The 6,000-nt window shown below is 38.8% G+C and overlaps 1 long non-coding RNA gene across 1 annotated transcript in view; it reads left to right on the top strand.

Annotated features, from left to right (window-relative positions):
• The window catches only part of LOC116553098, a 239,505-nt gene that overhangs the window by 195,449 nt on the left and 38,056 nt on the right, over nucleotides 1-6,000 (top strand). The gene's annotated exons all lie outside the window — the stretch shown is intronic.

The following is a 6,000-nucleotide window of genomic DNA, read 5'->3' as shown; positions in this document are numbered from 1 at the left end:
ATATTTATATATGTATGGTATATACATAGGTATATATATGTGCATGTGTGTGTGTGTATATATATATATATTCAAAGAAGCCTCGGGTGTACACTGAATTCCAGTGTAAATGATGATGACAGGTTATAAAGGGCAATAAGAAATACATGGGTCAGCACTGTATTCATTCACTATTGCTACATAGTAAATTATCACAAGCTTAGTGGCTTATAACACTGCACATTTATTATCCCAGAGTTTTTGTGAGTCATGGGATTGAGTACACCTTAGCTGGGTTCTCTATTCAGAGTCATAGGGCTACAGTTAAGAAGTTGGCTGGGCTGTGTTCTCATCTGGAAGCTCAACTAGGAGCAGAATCCACTTCCAAGCTCAGTCAGGTATAGTCAGAATTCAGTTCAATGCAGCTGCTTGACAGCCAGCATTTGCTGGCTGTTAGCTGAAGGTGACCCTCAGGTGCTGTAGGTCACTGTCGGGTCCTAGAGGCATACTTGAAATTCCTTACCAAGTAGGCATCCCTAACAGGGCCACTTATTTCAAGTCAGCAATAAGAGCTGTTAGCCTAGAGAGGGCTGAGTTTCTCCTGTCCCCCCTTTTTTTTTTTTTTAAATTTCTACCTAATTAAGTCAGGCCTACCAGAATAAATCCCTATTGATTACCTCAAAATCAATTCATTTGGAACTTTAATGATATCTGCAACGTTCTTGGATTTTTTTTTTCATATTCTTTTAGCAACAGAATTCTATTAGTAAGTCACAGGCTTTGCTCAAATTCATCAAGAGGAGTTATACAAGCTATGAACATTGGGGAGTGGAAATCATGGGTGTCAAAAGCATCATGTCATAGGTCTTGGAGAGAAACATGTAGTTTCAGTTTCTCCCTCTTATTCTGACTGGTTTATGGACTCCCTCCTAGATATGCTAATGAGTTTGAGCTGTCTTAAAAGACAAAGAGAGATTTATGATAATCTATTACATGGTTCCAAGTGGCTATGTAGTGACCGCATTTAGTAACTCCATTATGAAATTTCAGTGACAGTTGTATAAAGGAAGAATTCAAGTATACACACCAGTGGTTAAGGGCTACTTTAGCCAGATTAATCAAAGATAGATAATTGATGAGCAGAAGTGTCACTAAGTGCCGACAGTGGGCATTATACCCACTACCCCAGTTCTCTCACTATCTAACATCATGCCCCTTTCTCAACGAGCCACAGGAAGACCATATTAGATATCATCAGGGCTGCAAGAGGCTGCAGGTTCATGGTTCCATCAAAGCTAACTAGACTACATCCCTTGAAGTTTATTAAGATCCCTGTCTCATAACCACGAGAAGCAAAACTTATTTTGATGCTTGTGAAAGACTCTTTACCTGGCCGGGCGCAGTGGCTCACACCTATAATCCCAGCACTTTGGGAGGCCGAGGCAGGTGGATCACGAGGTCAAGAGATCGAGACCATCCTGGTCAACAAGGTGAAACCCCATCTCTACTAAAAATACAAAAATTAGCTGGGCATGGTGGTGCACGCCTGCAGTCCGAGCTACTCAGGAGGCTGAGGCAGGAGAATTGCTTGAACCCAGGAGGCGGAGGTTGTGGTGAGCCGAGATCGCGCCATTGCACTCCAGCCTGGGTAACAAGAGCAAAACTCCGTCTCAAAAAAAAAAAAAAGACTCTTTACCTGCATTTGTGGCCCTCTTCAGATTTACAGATCTCTTTGACTTTCAAAAACAAGCTCATTTGTCTTCTGAGATGACCATTGGAAGGTTATAGTACACCTGCGCCCAGCTCAATTGATAATACAATGGTCCTGCCTGTGTTTGTGGCAGGGAACAGGAAGAGCTCAGCAGTAAGCCTCTACAGAGGGTCAAGAATATGAGGCAAGGGTGTTGCAGAGAAGCTAAGGGCTGGTGCTTTCTGATGTTCATCTGGAAAACATATTGAATATGAAAAGGCTTAGGGCTGAATAAGCCATCATGGGAGAACTTGCTACACTGGAGATCCCAAGTGATTTTCTAAAGGGTAACGCAAGGGTGAATTCCAGAGAGACCTCAGGTGTTAGGATAATGTCAATCTCAAGAGACTTCCTAGTGTCTTGTGGTATCTGGAGCCACTTTCTCTGGTTACACTGAGGTAAGGAGTCCAATATGCCTCTCATGTATCATATGGCATTTTCAGTATCCTCTCCAAGAACACACTTCTTCGGTAGGAGGAGTTTCCATCAATATGGGATGAGTAAAAGTCACCAAGAGAGAAGTGGGGGAATCTAGGGAAAGGGGACAAGTCATCCCCAAAATAATTTATCTACCAGTTTCCAGCCATCCCTGGAACTTCTAAAGATGATGAAAAGGAAAAAATGTTTAGTACCCCAGGAAGCAGCAGAGTCCTCCCTTCACAAACTCACCAGCCTTAGCCCCATCATCAAGTTGTCTAGACTATTTCACAAATTGAGAAGAAGACCATTCACAGCAAGGTCCCACTTGCATATAAGAGACATAGCAGGAGTGGCTTTTTTTAGAAGCAATTTCAGAGCCATTCCTACTACAAAAACAGTGGTTCCCCCACACTGCAGAGCCGTGAACATTGCACCTAAGACTGTGTAGGGAAGTGGCATGAAGTCATCATGGAAAACAGCAGGGAGTGATCAAGACCTGGGAGTGACTGCTACCATGTTTGAGCCCAAAGAGACAATCCTCCTTGAAGCCTATCAAAAAGGAACAGAGCAGAAAGCTGCAGTGATGACCATGGCTTAGGCAGATGTCTCTAGAGAGTCAAATTCTTTAATGCACTATAAAGAAAACCGTACACCCTCAGAATGAAATGCTATCTTCTGCTCAAATTCTTCCTTCACCTGACCTAGTAGTGACCTCACTGTATGTTCTGTGATGTCATCTACGCTGCAGCCTGAGACTCAGTCAAATGGACCCCCGTCTCACACATGCTCAACCTGAGTGTCCCTACTTGTCCAAACCCCTTAGAGACTTTAATTCTCCATGAGTATGGCTGAAAGTCGTAGGTCGAGAACTGGAAAGCACCGCCTTCACCACTTTCCTCTCTTCTTTCTATGCGTTCCCCAAAGAGTCCTGAACACATACAGTGAACATTTAGACCAGTCCAGGGAAAGAAAGGACAGAATCAATATGCATCATATTTGATATTTAGGGGAGGAAAAAGAGGTGTGACTGTTTATCCTGGCCATTAGCATAGGAAAGTCGATATCATGTATATTTCTTAATGTATAGTTTATTCTTCCCAACTTATTTGGGTTGTCCTTAAGAATTTCTAAGTGAGAGAGAGAGAGTGTGTGTGTGTGTGTATGTGTGTGTGTGTGTGTGTGTGTTCTGTACAGGGGAGGTCAAGGTTGGTTGGGGGGAGACCAGAGAGTCATCACCTACTCACTACTATCTGGGGCTGCCTAAACATCCAGCTTGAGCAGATGAAGCTTTCCAAATAACAATGTTAGCAAGTAATTGTTCACGTAGTGACTATAAAATTACACCAAGTTTTCCTGTGTTTAGGAAACAGATACAGCTCTTAAGAAACATAAACTCAGGAGCCAAATAAAGATTGAGTTGGAGGTGTAGAAATGGATTTCTACTGGGGATGATAAAATTATAAAATATTGTGAGGACTCTGTCCCCCAAAATGCAAAACAAGGGAGCAGTAAAGAAATAGCAACTTAAATTTATTTTCTTAAGAGACCGAACCAAAGTTTCCATGAACTTTGTTAGGACAGAACTATTACAGAAATAATGGATGCTTCATAACTCGTTTGGCAGCTCCTAACAAATATTAATTTTTAGACTTCAGATTCAACAAACATTTATTGATGCCCAGACCTTCTCAGGCATGGAGCACATAATCTCATTTAAACTTCACCATATTTCTTTGAAATAAATAGTCTTTCCAGTGAGGAAACTGACTCCAAGCAAGTTTAAGTAATTTGTTAAAGGTCATATAGCTACTATGCTATGGAGCCAAAGTTCAAACCAGGTATGGGTCCAAGAAAGTTAATGAATCTTTTGATAGAAAGGGAAAAGGAATGAGTTATTTCTGGAAAGTAGTCTAAGAAAATTGGTTCAAATACTATTATTACTTCAGGCAAGACACCCAGAGAAATGGAAAAATCTCTCTGACCAAAGTCTAGGCTGGCCATTTCTTTCTGAAGTTCATCTTGCGATGTATATATATATATCTCCCCATGATCCCCAGACAAAGAATAATTTTGCCAAAGCTCAATGGGATTACTTGTTTCCTATGTGAACTTAAGCTTTAATTTGACTCTATAGCACATAAAAAGTTGACGTTCTGATTTTCTGTGCTTGAAAAAAGTAAAAAGCAATAAATAAGGATAATTGGTTTCTCCTATTGTAAGATCATTGGAAATGCCGTTTACCTATGGATGCCCAATATTTCAACTAGTAAAGCAAGACTTATCACCACGTTTGGTGGTTCTGACATCAAAAGTGTAATGATGGAACACTAAAGATTTGGCTTTCAGACAATGAAGGCGATACCAGTATTGGCAATGTAACTACAACAATTTTGGGGGGCCAGATCCTCAGAACGCCTGAGTTCTGGGTTTCAGATCAAGCCAAAAATCTTATTTTGGGGGGTGGGGGTGGAATATGTAACCTTTAGGTCTTTTGCAATGTTTAATTTTTTTCATAATACATCAAAACTATTTTTAAACACAGGTGCTAACATTTGTTTTACATGGCTTTTCAAAGGAATAAATATTTCTTTTAAAATACCAAATCTGAAGTCTATAAAAATAAGTAAACAGTATCATTTTAAAAAATACAAAGATGTTTATTATTATTTTACAATATTTTAACTATGCAGACATTTTTTGATATAAAAATATGTTTAAATTATTTGAACGTCAGAAAAATACATATATCATTATCTACCTTTCAATTTTCCTCCTATGCCATAGATGCTTATCTGGTCCAAAATATGGTTTGTTTTAACTAATTGTCTCAATACATTTCTATAACAGCACTGTGTGTAGAAAGTTCCACTTAATGGTACAAATTATGTTGTGTCTCACATAGGAAATGAAGCTAGAAATTATATAAAGCAATCTTTAGAGCAAAAGCATAAATTAATTCAATTTTTATTTCTCATGTAAAGCCTCATATATTTTAAAACTGAGTTTTAAGACATTTTATTTATTAGGTGTTCTTAAAATTAAAGGTGTAATATGTTCTTATTATTTCAAGGATGTCTAGATTTTTAGAAAAATAATAAAACTGGCACTTGATTTTCTTTTTACTTCTCCATCTCCAGGTAATCAGTGTATGAAACTTCGTATGTGTTTTTCTACAACTTTATTCTTATTCATACAATGATAAACAATTATAATACTAAATTTTTTAATGAACCCTCCCATAAATATTACTTTGTAAACTGCTTTTTATCTTTATTCTTATCTTTTTATATATACTTTTTATGTTAAAAAGTATATCTACATACATTTTTAACTAACTATAAAAGTCACATCTGTGCATTGCAGCATTTAAAAAATAAGAAAATAGTAAGTAAAAATATAAATTACCAGTAATCTAATTACACAGAAAGAGCTAATTTTTTTTTTTTTTTTTTGAGACGGAGTCTCACTGTCACCCAGGCTGGAGTGCAGCGGCTCACTGCAACCTCCGTTCCCTGGGTTCAAGCGATTCTCTTACCTCAGCCTCCTGAGTAACTGGGAGTAGGTGCCTGCCACTGTGCCCAGATAATTTTTGGGTTTTTAGTAGAGACGGGGTTTCATCTTGTTGGTCAGGCTGGTCTTGAACTACTGACCTTGTGATCCGCCCACCTCGGCCTCCCAAAGTGCTGGGTTGTAGGTGTGAGACACCATGCCCAGGCACATTTTCATTTCTCTATGATAAACACCCAGTACTGGGATTGCTGAATTACATGATAGGTATATATTTACCTTTATTAAAAACTATCACACTCTTTTCTAGAGTGCCTGTATCATTTCACATCCTCACAAGCAAT

The sequence above is a fragment of the Sapajus apella genome, unplaced genomic scaffold, assembly GCF_009761245.1.
Source record: "Sapajus apella isolate SASKATOON/1434 unplaced genomic scaffold, GSC_monkey_1.0 scaffold12, whole genome shotgun sequence".
Classification (NCBI taxonomy): Eukaryota; Metazoa; Chordata; class Mammalia; order Primates; family Cebidae; genus Sapajus; species Sapajus apella.
Note: the sequence above shows the minus strand (reverse complement) of the source record. Positions and strands in the feature narration are given on the sequence as shown.